The following is a 17,642-nucleotide window of genomic DNA, read 5'->3' as shown; positions in this document are numbered from 1 at the left end:
GAACAACGTATGTTGTTTTGCGGTTTGACCGATAAAGATCTTCGTAGAATATGTAGGAACCAATATGAGCATCCAGGTTCCGCTATTGGTTATTAACCGGAGATGAGCCTCGGTCATGTCTACATAGTTCTTGAACCCGTAGGGTCCGCACGCTTAACCTTAGACGACGATCGGTATTATGAGTTTATGTGTTTTGATGTACCAAAGATTGTTCGGAGTCCCGGATGAGATCATGGACATGACGAGGAGTCTAGAAATGGTCGAGACATAAAGATTGATATATTGGAAGGTTATATTCGGACACCGGAAAGGTTCGGGGGTCACCGGAAAATACCGGAGTACCGGGGAGTTACCAGACCCCCCCTAGGGGGGGGGTCAATGGGCCTTCATGGGCCTTAGTGGAAGTAGAGGGCAGCAAGGGAGCTGTGGGGTGCGCCCCCTAGGCCCAAACCGAATTGGTTTAGGGCTTGGGGGGCCGACCCCCTCTTTCCTTCTCCCCTCCTCCTCTTTCCTTCCCCTCCTAGTTGGACTAGGGAAGGGGGAACCTACTCCTAGTAGGAGTAGGATTCCCCCCTTGGGGCGCACCCTATGAGGCCGTCGGGCCCTCCCCTTGCTCCTTTATATACGGGGGCAGGGGGCACCCTAGAACACACAAGTTGATTGTTTAGCCATGTGCGGTGCCCCCTCCACAGATTTCCACCTCTGTCATATCGTTGCAGTGCTTAGGCGAAGCCCTGCGCCGGTAGCTTCATCATCACCGTCACCATGCTGTCGTGCTGACGAAACTCTCCCTTGACCTCAGTTGGATCTAGAGTTCGTGGGAAGTCACCGAGCTGAATGTGTGCAGATCACGAAGGTGTCGTACCTTCGGTACTAGGATCGGTTGGATCGTGAAGACGTACAACTACATCAACCACGTTGTCATAACGCTTCCGCTTACGGTCTACGAGGGTACGTGGACAACACTCTTCCCTCTCGTTGCTATGCATCACCTAGATGGATCTTGCGTGTGCGTAGGATTTTTTTTGAAATTACTGCGTTCCCCAACAGTGGCATCCGAGCCAGGTCTATGCGTAGATGTTATATCCACGAGTAGAACACAAAGGAGTTGTGGGCGTGGGTATATACATATTGCTTGCTATCACTAGTTGATTCTTGATTCAGTGGTATTGTTGGATGAAGCGACTCAGACTGACATTACGCGTACGCTTACGCGAGACTAGCTCTACCGACCTGCTTCGCACACAGGTGGTGTTGGGGAACGTTGCAGAAAACAAAAATTTTCCTACTCGTTTCACCAAGATCATCTAGGAGTTCATCTAGCAACGAGTCATCGGATGCATCTACATACCTTTGTAGATGGCGCACGGAAGCGTTCAAAAGAACGGTGATGATGTAGTCGTACTCGACGTAATCCAAATCACCGATGAACAGCGCCGAACGGACGGCACCTCCGCGTTCAACACACGTACGGGACGGGAGACGTCTCCTCCTTCTTGATCCAGCAAGGGGGGGAGGAGAGGTTGATGAAGATCCAGCAGCACGACGGCGTGGTGGTGGATGCAGGGCGTCACAGAAGCAGGGCTTCGCCAAGACTACGAGGGAGAGACGTAACGGGGGGAGATGGAGGCGCCAGGGGCTGGTGTGAAATCCCTCCTCTCCCCCCCACTATATATAGGGGTGCCATGGGGGGGCGCTGGCCCTAGTAGATGAGATCTACTAGGGGGGGCGGCGGCCAAGGGGAGGTTTCCCTCCCCCCCAAGGCACCTAGGGGTGCCTTCCACCACATGGACTCTTCCATGGTGGAAACCCTAGGCGCATGGGCCTATAGGGGCTGGCGCCCCAGCCCACTATGGGCTGGGTTCCCTCCTATTTCAGCCCATGGGGCCCTCCGGGATAGGTGGCCCCACCCGGTGGACCCCTGGGACCCTTCCGGTGGTCCCGGTACAATACCGGTAACCCCGAAACTTGTCCCGATGCCCGAAACAGCACTTCCTATATATAATTCTTTACCTCCGGACCATTCCGGAACTCCTCGTGACGTCCGGGATCTCATCCGGGACTCCGAACAACATTCGGGTTACTGCATATACACATCTTCACAACCCTAGCGTCACCGAACCTTAAGTGTGTAGACCCTACGGGTTCGGGAGACAAGCAGACATGACCGAGACGACTCTCCAGTCAATAACCAACAGCGGGATCTGGATACCCATGTTGGCTCCCACATGCTCCACGATGATCTCATCGGATGAACCACGATGTCGAGGATTCAATCAACCCCGTATGCAATTCCCTTTGTCAATCGATATGTTACTTGCCCGAGACTCGATCGTCGGTATCCCAATACCTTGTTCAATCTCGTTACCGGCAAGTCACTTTACTCGTACCGCAATGCATGATCCCGTGACCAGAAACTTGGTCACTTTGAGCTCATTATGATGATGCATTACCGAGTGGGCCCAGCGATACCTCTCCGTCATACGGAGTGACAAATCCCAGTCTTGATCCATGTCAACCCAACAGACACTTTCGGAGATACCCGTAGTCTACCTTTATAGTCACCCAGTTACGTTGTGACGTTTGGTATACCCAAAGCACTCCTACGGTATCCGGGAGTTACACGATCTCATGGTCTAAGGAAAAGATACTTTGACATTGGAAAACTCTAGCAAACGAACTATACGATCTTGTGCTATGTTTAGGATTGGGTCTTGTCCATCACATCATTCTCCTAATGATGTGATCTCGTTATCAATGACATCCAATGTCCATAGTCAGGAAACCATGACTATCTGTTGATCAACGAGCTAGTCAACTAGAGGCTTACTAGGGACATGTTGGTGTCTGTTATTCACTCATGTATTACGATTTCCGGATAACACAATTATAGCATGAATAAAGACAATTATCATGAACAAGGAAATATAATAATAATGCTTTTATTATTGCCTCTAGGGCATATTTCCAACAGTCTCCCACTTGCACTAGAGTCAATAATCTAGTTACATTGTGATGAATCGAACACCCATGGAATTCTGGTGTTGATCATGTTTTGCTCTAGGGAGAGGTTTAGCCAACGGATCTGCTACATTCAGGTCCGTGTGCACTTTACAAATTTCTATGTCTCCATCTTGAACATTTTCACGAATGGAGTTGAAGCGACGCTTGATGTGCCTTGTCTTCTTGTGAAACCTGGGCTCCTTGGCAAGAGCAATAGCTCCAGTGTTGTCACAGAAGAGCTTGATCGGCCCCGACGCATTGGGTATGACTCCTAGGTCGGTGATGAACTCCTTCACCCATATTGCTTCATGTGCTGCCTCCGAGGCTGCCATGTATTCCGCTTCACATGTAGATCCCGCCACGACGCTTTGCTTACAACTGCACCAGCTCACTGCCCCACCATTCAAAATATACACGTATCCGGTTTGTGACTTAGAGTCATCCAGATCTGTGTCGAAGCTAGCGTCGACGTAACCCTTTACGACGAGCTCTTCGTTACCTCCATAAACGAGAAACATTTCCTTAGTCCTTTTCAGGTACTTCAGGATATTCTTGACCGCTGTCCAGTGTTCCTTGCCGGGATTACTTTGGTACCTTCCTACCAAACTTACGGCAAGGTTTACATTAGGTCTGGTACACAGCATGGCATACATAATAGAACCTATGGCTGAGGCATAGGGGATGACACTCATCTCTTCTATTTCTTCTGCCGTGGTCGGACATTGAGCTGAGCTCAATTTCATACCTTGCAACACAGGCAAGAACCCCTTCTTAGACTGATCCATATTGAACTTCTTCAATATCTTATCAAGGTATGTGCTTTGTGAAAGACCTATGAGGCGTCTTGATCTATCTCTATAGATTTTGATGCCTAATATATAAGCAGCTTCTCCAAGGTCCTTCATTGAAAAACTTTTATTCAAGTAGGCCTTGATGCTGTCCAAGAGTTCTATATCATTTCCCATCAAAAGTATGTCATCTACATATAGTATGAGAAATGCTACAGAGCTCCCACTCACTTTCTTGTAAACGCAGGCTTCTCCATAAGTCTGCGTGAACCCAAACACTTTGATCATCTCATCAAAGAGAATGTTCCAACTCCGAGATGCTTGCACCAGCCCATAAATCGAGCGTTGGAGCTTGCACACCTTGTCAGCATTCTTAGGATCGACAAAACCTTCCGGCTGCATCATATACAATTCTTCCTTAAGGAAACCATTAAGGAATGCCGTTTTGACGTCCATTTGCCATATCTCATAATCGTAGAATGCGGCAATTGCTAACATGATTCGGACGGACTTCAGCTTCGCTACCGGTGAGAAAGTCTCATCGTAGTCAACCCCTTGAACTTGTCGATAACCCTTAGCGACAAGTCGAGCTTTATAGATGGTCACATTACCATCTGCGTCTGTCTTCTTCTTAAAGATCCATTTATTTTCTATGGCTCGCCATTCAACGGGCAAGTCAGTCAAAGTCCATACTTCGTTTTCATACATGGATCCTATCTCGGATTTCATGGCTTCCAGCCATTTTTCGGAATCCGGGCCCGCCATCGCTTCTTCATAGTTCGAAGGTTCACCGTTGTCTAACAACATGATTTCCAAGACAGGGTTGCCGTACCACTCTGGTGCGGAACGTGTCCTCGTGGACCTTCGAATTTCAGTAGGAGCTTGATTAGAAGTATCTCGATCATTATCATTAACTTCCTCTCTAGTCGGTGCAGGCACCTCAGGAACATTTTCTTGAGTTGTGCCATTTACCGGTTCAAGAGGTAATACTTCATCAAGCTCTACTTTCCTCCCACTTACTTCTTTCGAGAGAAACTCTTTCTCTAGAAAGGACCCATTCTTGGCAACAAAGATCTTGCCTTCGGATCTGAGGTAGAAGGTATACCCTATAGTTTCTTTTGGGTATCCTATGAAGACGCATTTCTCTGACTTGGGTTCGAGCTTCTCAGGTTGTAGTTTCTTGACATAAGCATCGCATCCCCAAACTTTTAGAAACGACAGCTTAGGTTTCTTCCCAAACCATAATTCATACGGTGTCGTCTCAACGGATTTTGACGGAGCCCTATTTAAAGTGAATGCGGCAGTCTCTAAAGCATAGCCCCAAAAAGATAGCGGTAAATCAGTAAGAGACATCATAGACCGCACCATATCCAATAGAGCGCGATTACGACGTTCGGACACACCGTTACGTTGAGGTGTTCCAGGCGGCGTGAGTTGTGAAACTATTCCACATTTTCTTAAGTGCGTGCCAAATTCGTGACTCAAGTATTCTCCTCCACGATCTGATCGTAGAAACTTGATTTTCCTGTCACGTTGATTTTCAACCTCACTCTGAAATTCCTTGAACTTTTCAAAGGTTTCAGACTTGTGTTTCATTAAGTAGATATACCCATACCTACTTAAATCATCAGTGAGGGTGAGAACATAACGATAGCCACCGCGAGCCTCAACACTCATTGGACCGCACACATCAGTATGTATGATTTCCAATAAGTCGGTTGCTCACTCCATTGTTCCTGAGAATGGAGTCTTGGTCATTTTACCCATAAGGCATGGTTCGCATGTGTCAAATGATTCATAATCAAGAGACTCTAAAAGTCCATCTGCATGGAGCTTCTTCATGCGTTTGACACCTATGTGACCAAGGCGGCAGTGCCACAAGTATGTGGGACTATCATTATCAACCTTACTTCTTTTGGTACTCACATTATGAACATGTGTAGCATCACGTTCGAGATTCATAAAGAATAAACCATTCACCATAGGAGCATGACCATAAAACATATCTCTCATAAAAATGGAACAACCATTATTCTCAGATTTAAAAGAGTAGCCATCTCGAATTAAACGAGATCCCGATACAATGTTCATGCTCAAAGCTGGCACTAAATAACAATTATTAAGGTTTAAAACTAATCCCGAAGGGAGATGCAGAGGCAGCGTGCCGACGGCGATCACATTGACCTTGGAACCATTCCCGACGCGCATCGTCACCTCGTCCTTTGCCAGTTTCCGCTTATTCCGCAGCCCCTGCTTTGAGTTACAAATGTGAGCAACTGCACCGGTATCAAATACCCAGGAGCTACTACGGGCACTAGTAAAGTACACATCAATTACATGTATATCACATATACCTTTTGTTTTGCCGGCCTTCTTATCCGCTAAGTACTTAGGGCAGTTTCGCTTCCAGTGACCGCTTCCCTTGCAATAAAAGCACTCAGTCTCGGGCTTGGGTCCATTCTTTGGCTTCTTCCCGGCAGCTTGCTTGCCAGGCGCGGCAACCTCCTTGCCGTCCTTCTTGAAGTTCTTTTTACCCTTGCCTTTCTTGAACTTAGTGGTTTTATTGACCATCAACACTTGATGTTCCTTCTTGACTTCTACCTCCGCTGATTTCAGCATAGAGAACAACTCAGGAATGGTCTTTTGCATCCCCTACATGTTGAAGTTCATCACAAAGCTCTTGTAGCTTGGTGGAAGCGACTGGAGGATTCTGTCAATGACCGCATCATCCGGGAGATTAACTCCCAGCTGAGACAAGCGGTTATGTAACCCAGACATAGTGAGTATGTGCTCACTGACAGAACTATTTTCCTCCATTTTACAGCTGAAGAACTTATCGGAGACTTCATATCTCTTGATCCGGGCATGAGCTTGAAAAACCATTTTCAGCTCTTCGAACATCTCGTATGCTCCATGTCTCTCAAAACGTTTTTGGAGCCCCGGCTCTAAGCTGTAAAGCATGCCGCACTGAACGAGGGAGTAGTCGTCAACACGTGTCAGCCAAGCGTTCATAACGTCTTGGTTCTGTGGGACGGGAGCTTCACCTAGCGGTGCTTGTAGGACATAATCTTTCTTGGCAGCTATGAGGATGATCCTCAGGTTCCGGACCCAGTCCGTATAGTTGCTGCCATCGTCTTTCAGCTTGGTTTTCTCTAGGAACGCGTTGAAGTTGAGGACTACGTTGGCCATTTGATCTACAAGACATATTGCAAAGATTTTAGACTAAGTTCATGATAATTAAGTTCATCTAATCAAATTATTAATGAACTCCCACTTAGATTAGACATCCCTCTAGTCTTCTAAGTATTACATGATCCGAGTTAACTAGACCGTGTCCGATCATCACGTGAGACGGACTAGTCAACGTCGGTGAACATCTTCATGTTGATCGTATCTTCTATATGACTCATGCTCGACCTTTCGGTCTCCTGTGTTCCGAGGCCATGTCTGTACATGCTAGGCTCGTCAAGTCAACCTAAGTGTTTGCATGTGTAAATCTGTCTTACACCCGTTGTATGTGAACGTCTGAATAAAACACCCGATCATCACGTGGTGTTTTGAAACAGTGAACTGTCGCAACGGCGCACAGTTAGGGGGAACACTTCTTGAAATTATTATGAGGGATCATCTTATTTACTACCGTCATTCTAAGTAAACAAGATGCAAAACATGATAAACATCTCATGCAATCAAATAATAAATGTGACATGATATGGACAATATCACATAGCTCCTTTGATCTCCATCTTGGGGCTCCATGATCATCTTGTCACCGGCTTGACACCATGATCTCCATCATCATGATCTCCATCATCATGTCTCCGTGAAGTTGCTCGCCAACTATTACTTCTACTACTATGGCTAACGCGTTTAGCAATAAAGTAAAGTAATTTACATGGCGATTCTCGATGACACGCAGGTCATATAAAAGAATAAAGACAACTCCTATGGCTCCTGCCGGTTGTCATACTCATCGACATGCAAGTCGTGATTTCTATTACAATAGCATGAACATCTCATACATCACATATAGATCATTCATCATTCACCACAACTTTGGCCATATCATATCACAACCCACTTGCTGCAAAAACAAGTTAGACGTCCTCTAATTGTTGTTGCAAGTTTTACGTGGCTGAATTAGGGTTCTAGCAAGAACGTCTTCTTACCTACGTTAAAGCCACAACGTGATTTGTCAACTTCTATTTACCCTTCATAAGGACCCTGTTCATCGAATCCGCTCCAACTAAAGTGGGAGAGACAGACACCCGCCAGCCACCTTATGCAACTAGTGCATGTTAGTCGGTGGAACCGGTCTCACGTAAGCGTACGTGTAAGGTTGGTCCGGGCTGCTTCATCCCACAATACCGCTGAAGCAAGAAAAGACTAGTAACGGCAAGAAAGTTGACAAATCTACGCCCACAACTAATTGTGTTCTACTCGCGCAAGAAGAACTACGCATAGACCTAGCTCATGATGCCACTGTTGGGGAACGTTGCAGAAAACAAAAATTTTCCTACTCGTTTCACCAAGATCATCTAGGAGTTCATCTAGCAACGAGTCATCGGATGCATCTACATACCTTTGTAGATGGCGCACGGAAGCGTTCAAAAGAACGGTGATGATGTAGTCGTACTCGACGTGATCCAAATCACCGATGACCAGCGCCGAACGGACGGCACCTCCGCGTTCAACACACGTACGGGACGGGAGACGTCTCCTCCTTCTTGATCCAGCAAGGGGGGAGGAGAGGTTGATGAAGATCCAGCAGCACGACGGCGTGGTGGTGGATGCAGGGCGTCACAGAAGCAGGGCTTCGCCAAGACTACGAGGGAGAGACGTAACGGGGGGAGATGGAGGCGCCAGGGGCTGGTGTGAAATCCCTCCTCTCCCCCCCACTATATATAGGGGTGCCATGGGGGGGGGCGCCGGCCCTAGTAGATGAGATCTACTAGGGGGGCGGCGGCCAAGGGGAGGTTTCCCTCCCCCCCAAGGCACCTAGGGGTGCCTTCCACCACATGGACTCTTCCATGGTGGAAACCCTAGGCGCATGGGCCTATAGGGGCTGGCGCCCCAGCCCACTATGGGCTGGGTTCCCTCCTATTTCAGCCCATGGGGCCCTCCGGGATAGGTGGCCCCACCCGGTGGACCCCCGGGACCCTTCCGGTGGTCCCGGTACAATACCGATAACCCCGAAACTTGTCCCGATGCCCGAAACAACACTTCCTATATATAATTCTTTACCTCCGGACCATTCCGGAACTCCTCGTGACGTCCGGGATCTCATCCGGGACTCCGAACAACATTCGGGTTACTGCATATACACATCTTCACAACCCTAGCGTCACCGAACCTTAAGTGTGTAGACCCTACGGGTTCGGGAGACAAGCAGACATGACCGAGACGACTCTCCAGTCAATAACCAACAGCGGGATCTGGATACCCATGTTGGCTCCCACATGCTCCACGATGATCTCATCGGATGAACCACGATGTCGAGGATTCAATCAACCCCGTATGCAATTCCCTTTGTCAATCGATATGTTACTTGCCCGAGACTCGATCGTCGGTATCCCAATACCTTGTTCAATCTCGTTACCGGCAAGTCACTTTACTCGTACCGCAATGCATGATCCCGTGACCAGAAACTTGGTCACTTTGAGCTCATTATGATGATGCATTACCGAGTGGGCCCAGCGATACCTCTCCGTCATACGGAGTGACAAATCCCAGTCTTGATCCATGTCAACCCAACAGACACTTTCGGAGATACCCGTAGTCTACCTTTATAGTCACCCAGTTACGTTGTGACGTTTGGTATACCCAAAGCACTCCTACGGTATCCGGGAGTTACACGATCTCATGGTCTAAGGAAAAGATACTTTGACATTGGAAAACTCTAGCAAACGAACTATACGATCTTGTGCTATGTTTAGGATTGGGTCTTGTCCATCACATCATTCTCCTAATGATGTGATCTCGTTATCAATGACATCCAATGTCCATAGTCAGGAAACCATGACTATCTGTTGATCAACGAGCTAGTCAACTAGAGGCTTACTAGGGACATGTTGGTGTCTGTTATTCACTCATGTATTACGATTTCCGGATAACACAATTATAGCATGAATAAAGACAATTATCATGAACAAGGAAATATAATAATAATGCTTTTATTATTGCCTCTAGGGCATATTTCCAACAGGTGGCTAGTGGGTGTCTGTTTCTCCAACTTTAGTTGAATCGGATTCAATGAACAACGTTCTTTATGAAGATCAAAAGGCAATCACTATATCGCGTTGTGGTATTTGATGTGTAGGTAAGAACGGTTCTTGCTAAGCTCATAGCAGCCACGTAAAACTTGCAACAACAAAGTAGATGACGTCTAACTTGTTTTTGCAGGGCATGTTGTGATGTGATATGGTCAAGACATGATAATATATATTTTTTTGTATGAGGTGATCATGTTTTGTTAAAGTTATCGGCAGCTGGAAGGAGCCTTATGGTTGTCTCTTTATTGCATAAGATGCAAGCGCCATATAATTGGTTTACTTTATCGCTATGCGATAGCAATAGTTGCAAAAGCAATAGTTGGCGAGACGACCATGTGAAGACACGTTGATAAAGATCAAGATGATGGAGATCATGATGTCATGCCGGTGACGATGGAGATCACGACGGTACTTTGGAGATGAAGATCAAAGGCACAAGATGATAATGGCCATATCATGTCACATATTTTGATTGCATGTGATGTTTATCTGTTATGCATCTTATTTTGCTTAGTACGACGGTAGCATTACGAGATGACCCCTTACTAAAATTTCAAGGTATAAGTGTTCTCCCTGAGTATGCACCGTTGTGACAGTTCTTCATGCTGAGACACCACGTGATGATCGGGTGTGATAAGCTCTACGTTCACATATAACGGGTGCAAGCCAGTTTTGCACATGCAGAATACTCGGGTTAAACTTGACGAGCCTAGCATATGCAGATATGGCCTCGGAACACCAAGACCGAATGGTCGAGCGTGAATCATATAGTAGATATGATCAACATAGTGATGTTCACCATTGAAAACTACTCCATCTCACGTGATGATCGGACATGGTTTAGTTGATATGGATCACATAACCATTTAGATGACTAGAGGGATGTCTATATAAGTGGGAGTTCTTAAGTAATATGATTAATTGAACTTTAATTTATCATGAACTTAGTACCTGATAGTATTTTGCATATCTATGTTGTAGATCAATTGCTCGCGTATAGCTTCCCCGCTTTATTTATGATATGTTCCTAGAGAAAACTATGTTGAAAGATGTTGGTAGCAATGATGCGTACTAGCTCCGTGATCTGAGGATTATCCTCATTGTTGCACAGAAGAATTATGTCCTTGATGCACCGCTAGGTGACGGACCTATTGCAGGAGCAGATGCAGACGTTATGAACGTTTGGCAAGCTCAATATGATGACTACTTGATAGTTTAGTGCGCCATGCTTTACAGCTTAGAACCGGGAATTCAAAAACTTTTTGAACGGCACGGAGCATATAATATGTTCCAAGAGCTGAAATTGGTATTTCAGGCTCATGCCCGAGTCGAGAGGTATGAGACCCCTGACAAGTACTTTGCCTACAAGATGGAGGAGAATAGCTCAACAAGCGAGCATGTGCTCAGAATGTCTGAGTACTACAATCGCTTGAATCAAGTGGGAGTTAATCTTCCAGATAAGATAGTGATTGATAGAGTTCTCTAGTCACTATCACCAAGTTACTGGAACTTCGTGATGAACTATAATATGCAAGGGATGATGAAAATGATTCCCGAGCTCTTCGTGATGCTGAAATCGACGAAGATAGAAATCAAGAAAAGCATCAAATGTTGATGGTTGAAAAGAGCACTAGTTTCAAGTAAAAGGGCATGGGAAAGAAAGGGAACTTTAAGAAGAATGACAAGCAAGTTGCCACTCCCGTGAAGAAGCCCAAAGCTAGACCTAGGCCTGAAACTGAGTGCTTCTACTGCAAAGGGAATGGTCACTAGAAGCGGAACAACCCCAAATACTCGGCGGATAAGAAGGATGGCAAAGTAAACAAAAATATATTTGATATACATGTTATTGATGTGTACTTTACTAGTGTTCATAGTAACCCCAGGGTATTTGATATCGGTTCAGTTGCTAAGATTAGTAACTCGAAACATGAGTTACAAAATGAACAAAGACTAGTTGAGGGCAAGGTGACGTTGTGTGTTGGAAGTGATTCCAAGGTTGATAAGATCACCATCACACACTCCCTTTACCTTCGGGATTAGTGTTGAACCAAAAATAAATGTTATTTGGTGTTTGCGTTGAGCATAATATGATTGGATCATGTTTATTGCAATACAGTTATTCATCTAAAGAATAATCGTTATTCTGTTTACATGAATAATACCTTCTAAGGTCATACACCCAAGGTGAATGGTTTACTGAATCTCGATCATAGTGATACACATATTCATAATATTGATGCCAAAAGATGCAAAGTTGATAATGATAGTGCAACATATTGCTGGCACTGCCGTTTAGGTCATATTGGTGTAAATCGCATGAAGAAACTCCATGTTGATGGGCTTTTGGAATCACTTGATGCTTGCGAGCCATGCCTCGTGGGCAAGATGACTAAGACTCCGTTCGCCAGAACAATGGAGCGAGCAACTGACTTATTGGAAATAATACATACTGATGTGTGCGATCCGATGAGTGTTGAGGCTCGCGGCGGGTATCGTTATTTTCTGACCTTCACAGATGATTTGAGTAGATATGGGTATATCTACTTGATGAAACATAAGTTTGAAACATTTGAAAAGTTCAAAAAAATTCAGAGTGAAAGTGGAAAATCATCATAACAAGAAAATAAAGTTTCTACGATCTGATCATGGAGGAGAATATTTGAGTTACGAGTTTGGTCTTCATTTGAAACAATGCGGAATAGTTTCGCAACTCACGCCACCCGGAACACCATAGCGTAATGGTGTGTCCAAACGTTGTAATCATAGTTTATTAGATATGGTACGATCTATGATGTCTCTTACCGATTTATCGCTATCGTTTTGGGGTTATGCATTAGAGACAGCCGCATTCACGTTAAATAGGGCACCGTCTAAAAATCCGTTGAGACGACACCGTATGAACTGTGGTTTAGCAAGAAAACCTAAGCTGTCGTTTCATAAAATTTGGGGTTGCCATGCTTATGTGAAAAAGTTTCAGCCTGATAAGCTCAAACCCAAATCGGAGAAGCGTCTTCATAGGATACCCAAAGGAAACTGTTGGGTACACCTTCTATCACAGATCCGAAGGCAAGATCTTTGTTGCTAAGAGTGGATCCTTTATAGAGAAGGAGTTTCTCTCGAAAGAAGTGAGTGGGAGGAAAGTAGAAATTGATGAGGTAATTGTACCTTCTCCCATGTTGGAAAGTAGTACATCACAGAAGTCAGTTCCAGTGATTCCTACACCAACTAGTGAGGAAGCTAATGATGATGATCATGAAACTTCTAATCAGGTTACTACCGAGCCTCATAGGTCAACCAGAGTAAGATCCACACCAGAGTGGTGCAGTAATCCTATTCTGGAGGTCATGTTACTTGACCATGACGAACCTACGAACTATGAGGAAGCAATGATGAGCCCAGATTCCGCAAAATGGCTTGAGGCCATGAAATCTGAGATGGGATCCATGTATGAGAACAAAGTGTGAACTTTGGTTGACTTGCCCGATGATCGCAAGCCATAGAGAATAAATGGATCTTCAAGAGGAAGACAGACAATGATAGTAGTATTACTATCTACAAAGCTCGAATTATCGCAAAAAGTTTTCGACAAGTTCAAGGTGTTGACTACGATGAGATATTCTCACTCGTAGCGATGCTTAAGTCTGTCCGAATCATGTTAGTAGTTGCCGCATTTCATGAAATATGGCAAATGGATATCAAAACTACATTCCTTAATGGATTTATTAAAGAAGAGTTGTATATGATGCAACCAGAAGGTTTTGTTAATCCTAAAGATGCTAACAAAGTGTGCAAGCTCCAGCGATCCATCTATGGACTGGTGCAACCATCTCGGAGTTGGAATATATGCTTTGATAAAGTGATCAAAGCATATGGTTTTATACAGACTTGAGGTGAAGCATGTATTTACAAGAAGGTGAGTGGGAGCACTACAACCTTTCTGATAAGTATATGTGAATGACATATTGTTGATCAGAAATGATGTAGAATTTTCTAGAAAGCATAAAGGAGTGTTTGAAAGGAGTTTTTCAAAGAAAGACCTCGGTAAAGCTGCTTACATAATAAGCATCAAAATCTATAGATATAGATCAAGACGCTTGATAAGTTTTTTTCAATGAGTACATACCTTGACAAGATTTTGAAGGAGTTCAAAATGGATCAGTCAAAGAAGGAGTTCTTGTCTGTGTTGCAAGGTGTGAAGTTGAGTAAAGACTCAAAACTCGACCACGGCAGAAAATAGAAAGAGAATGAAAAGTCATTCCCTATGCCTCAGTCATAGGTTCTATAAAGTATGCTATGCTGTGTACCAGACCTATTGTATACCTTAGCATGATTTTGGCAAGGGAGTACAATAGTGATCTAGGAATAGATCACTGGACAATGGTCAGAATTATCCTTAGGGGACTAAGGAAATATTTCTCGGTTATGGAGGTGATAAAAGAGTTCGCCGTAAAGAGTTACGTTGATGCAAGCTTTTGACACCGATCTAGATGACTCTAAGTCTCGATCTAGATACATATTGAAAGTGGGAGCAATTAGCTAGAGTAGATCCATGCAGAGTATTGTAGACATAGAAATTTGCAAAATACATACGGCTCTGAATGTTGCAGACCCGTAGACTAAACTTCTCTCACAAGCAAAACATGATCACTCTTTGGGTGTTAATCACATAGCGATGTGAACTAGATTATTGACTCTAGTAAACCTTTTGGGTACTAGTCACATGGCGATGTGAGCTAATCACATGGTGATGTGAACTATTGGTGTTAAATCACATGGCGATGTGAACTAGATTATTGACTCCAGTGCAAGTGGGAGACTGAAGGAAATATGCCCTAGAGGCAATAATAAAGTTGTTATTTATATTTTCTTATATCATGATAAATGTTTATTATTCATGCTAGAATTGTATTAATCGGAAACTTCATACATGTGTGAATACATAGACAAACAGAGTGTCACTAGTATGCCTCTACTTGACTAGCTCGTTGATCAAAGATGGTTAAGTTTCCTAGCCATAGACATGAGTTTTCATTTGATTAACAGGATCACATCATTAGAGAATGATGTGATTGACATGACCCATCCGTTAGCTTAGCACGATGATCGTTTAGTTTGTTGCTATTACTTTCTTCATGACTTATACATGTTCCTATGACTATGAGATTATGCAACTCCCGAATACCAGAGGAACACTTAGTGTGCTATCAAACATCACAACATAACTAGGTGATTATAAAGATGCTCTACAGGTGTCTCCGATGGTGTTTGTTGAGTTGGCATAGATCGAGATTAGGATTTGTCACTCCGATTGTCGGAGAGGTATCTCTGGGCCCTCTCGGTAATACACATCACTATAAGCCTTGCAAGCAATGTGACTAATGAGTTACTTGCGGTATGATGCATTACAGAACGAGTAAAGAGACTTGCTGGTAATGAGATTGAACTATGTATTGAGATACCGACGATCGAATCTCGGGCAAGTAACATATTGATGACAAAGGGAGCAACGTATGTTGTTATGCGGTTTGACCGATAAAGATCTTCGTATAATATGTAGGAACCAATATGAGCATCCAGGTTCCGCTATTGGTTATTGACCGGAGATGAGTCTCGGTCATGTCTACATAGTTCTCGAACCTGTAGGGCCCGCACGCTTAATGTTCGATGACAATCGGTATTATGAGTTTATGTGTTTTGATGTACCAAAGGTTGTTTGGAGTCCCGGATGAGAGCATGGACATGACGAGGAGTCTCGAAATGGTCGAGACATAAAGATTGATATATTGGAAGGTTATATTCGGACATCGGAAAGGTTCTGGGGGTCACCAGATAAATACCGGAGTATTGGGGAGTTACCGGAACCCCCAGGGGGTCAATGGGCCTTCATGGGCCTTGGTGAAAATAGAGGGAAGCAAGGGAGCTGTGGGGCGCGCCCCCTAGGCCCAAACCGAATTAGTTTAGGGCTTGGGGGGCCGACCCCCTCTTTCCTTCTCCCCTCCTCTTTCCTTCCCCTCCTAGTTGGACTAGGAAAGGGGGAACCTACTTCTAGTAGGAGTAGGATTCCCCCCTTGGGGCGCATCCTATGAGGCCGCCGGCCCCTCCCCTTGCTCCTTTATATACGGGGGCAGGGGGCACCCTAGAACACACAAGTTGATTGTTTAGCCGTGTGCGGTGTCCCCCTCCACAGATTTCCACATCGGTCATATCGTTGCAGTGCTTAGGCGAAGCCCTACACCGGTAGCTTATCATAACCGTCATCATTCCATCGTGCTGACGAAACTCTCCCTCGACCTCAGTTGGATCTAGAGTTCGTGGGAAGTCACCGAGCTGAATGTGTGCAGATCACGAAGGTGTCGTACCTTCGGTACTAGGATTGGTCGGATCGTGAAGACGTACGACTACATCAACCGCGTTGTCATAACACTTCCGCTTACGGTCTACGAGGGTACGTGGACAACACTCTCCCCTCTCGTTCCTATGCATCACCTAGATGGATCTTGCGTGTGCGTAGGATTTTAAAAAAAATTACTGCGTTCCCCAACAATACGTGTGAAACATATTTTTTTTATTGTTTCATGCTACTATATTATCATTTATATATTTATTTATTACCAATTTACACCATTTTATATTATTTTTCTGGACTAACCTATTAGGCCTCCTTTGGTTTAGAGGAATTTCATAGGAATTCTAGAGGATAGGATTTTTATAGGATTTTTTCCTTTAGAGCCCTTTGGTTCATAGGAATGGATTCCTATTCCTACATAGGATTGGTTCCTATCCTCCACATTTCATAGGAAAATAAAAAAGAGCCTAGATTCAATGGAAAAATTCCTTTGGTGTCAACCAAATGACATCTTGTTTCCTATTCCTACTCATAGGATTTGAGATACATGTCATCTCATTTCCTACAAGATTCCTATTCCTATGATAATCCTATCCTATGAACCAAAAGAGGCCTTAACTTAGTATCCAGTGCAAGTTCTTGTTTTCTATTTGTTTTGGTTTCATAGGAAATCAACACTGAAACTCTGAATTATGTTGCTTTATTATTTTTTTCACTTATGCTTCGGTTGATCGCGTCAATGAAGCCATAGTCCAAAACCCTCATAATATAGGGAGGGTGGTCTTTTCAAAAATACGTTGTCCATCCGAACATATACGCCATACTCAAACCCCCCTCCTCATTGGTCGGAACATGACTTGAATGCGTGACCACCTCATTAATTGTGCGCTATAGTAGCCAACAAAACAACTAACCTGATGGGAATACTTACATCCTTTTTCTTGTTTTCTTATTTCTTCTGTTCGTGTCCCACTGAATGAGGAGGCCACAATTTTTTTGTGGTTTCGTTTAGCTGAGGAGATCACAGGTTTACATTCATTTTTATTTATTTTTTCTAGTTTTGTTCGGCTGGTTTTACTTATGTTCTCTTTCTCTTTCTCTTTTTCATTTTACTTTCCTTTTATTAAAATTCATAAAGTTTTTATAAAACTGATGAACTTTTCAAATCCGTGATTTTTTCGAATCCATGAACTACTTTTAGTTTTCACAATATTTTTTCAAAATTCTTGAACT

This window comes from Triticum urartu, chromosome 6A (assembly GCF_056163025.1).
Source record: "Triticum urartu cultivar PI428250 chromosome 6A, HENAU_Tu73, whole genome shotgun sequence".
In the NCBI taxonomy this organism is placed as follows: Eukaryota; Viridiplantae; Streptophyta; class Magnoliopsida; order Poales; family Poaceae; genus Triticum; species Triticum urartu.
Note: the sequence above shows the minus strand (reverse complement) of the source record.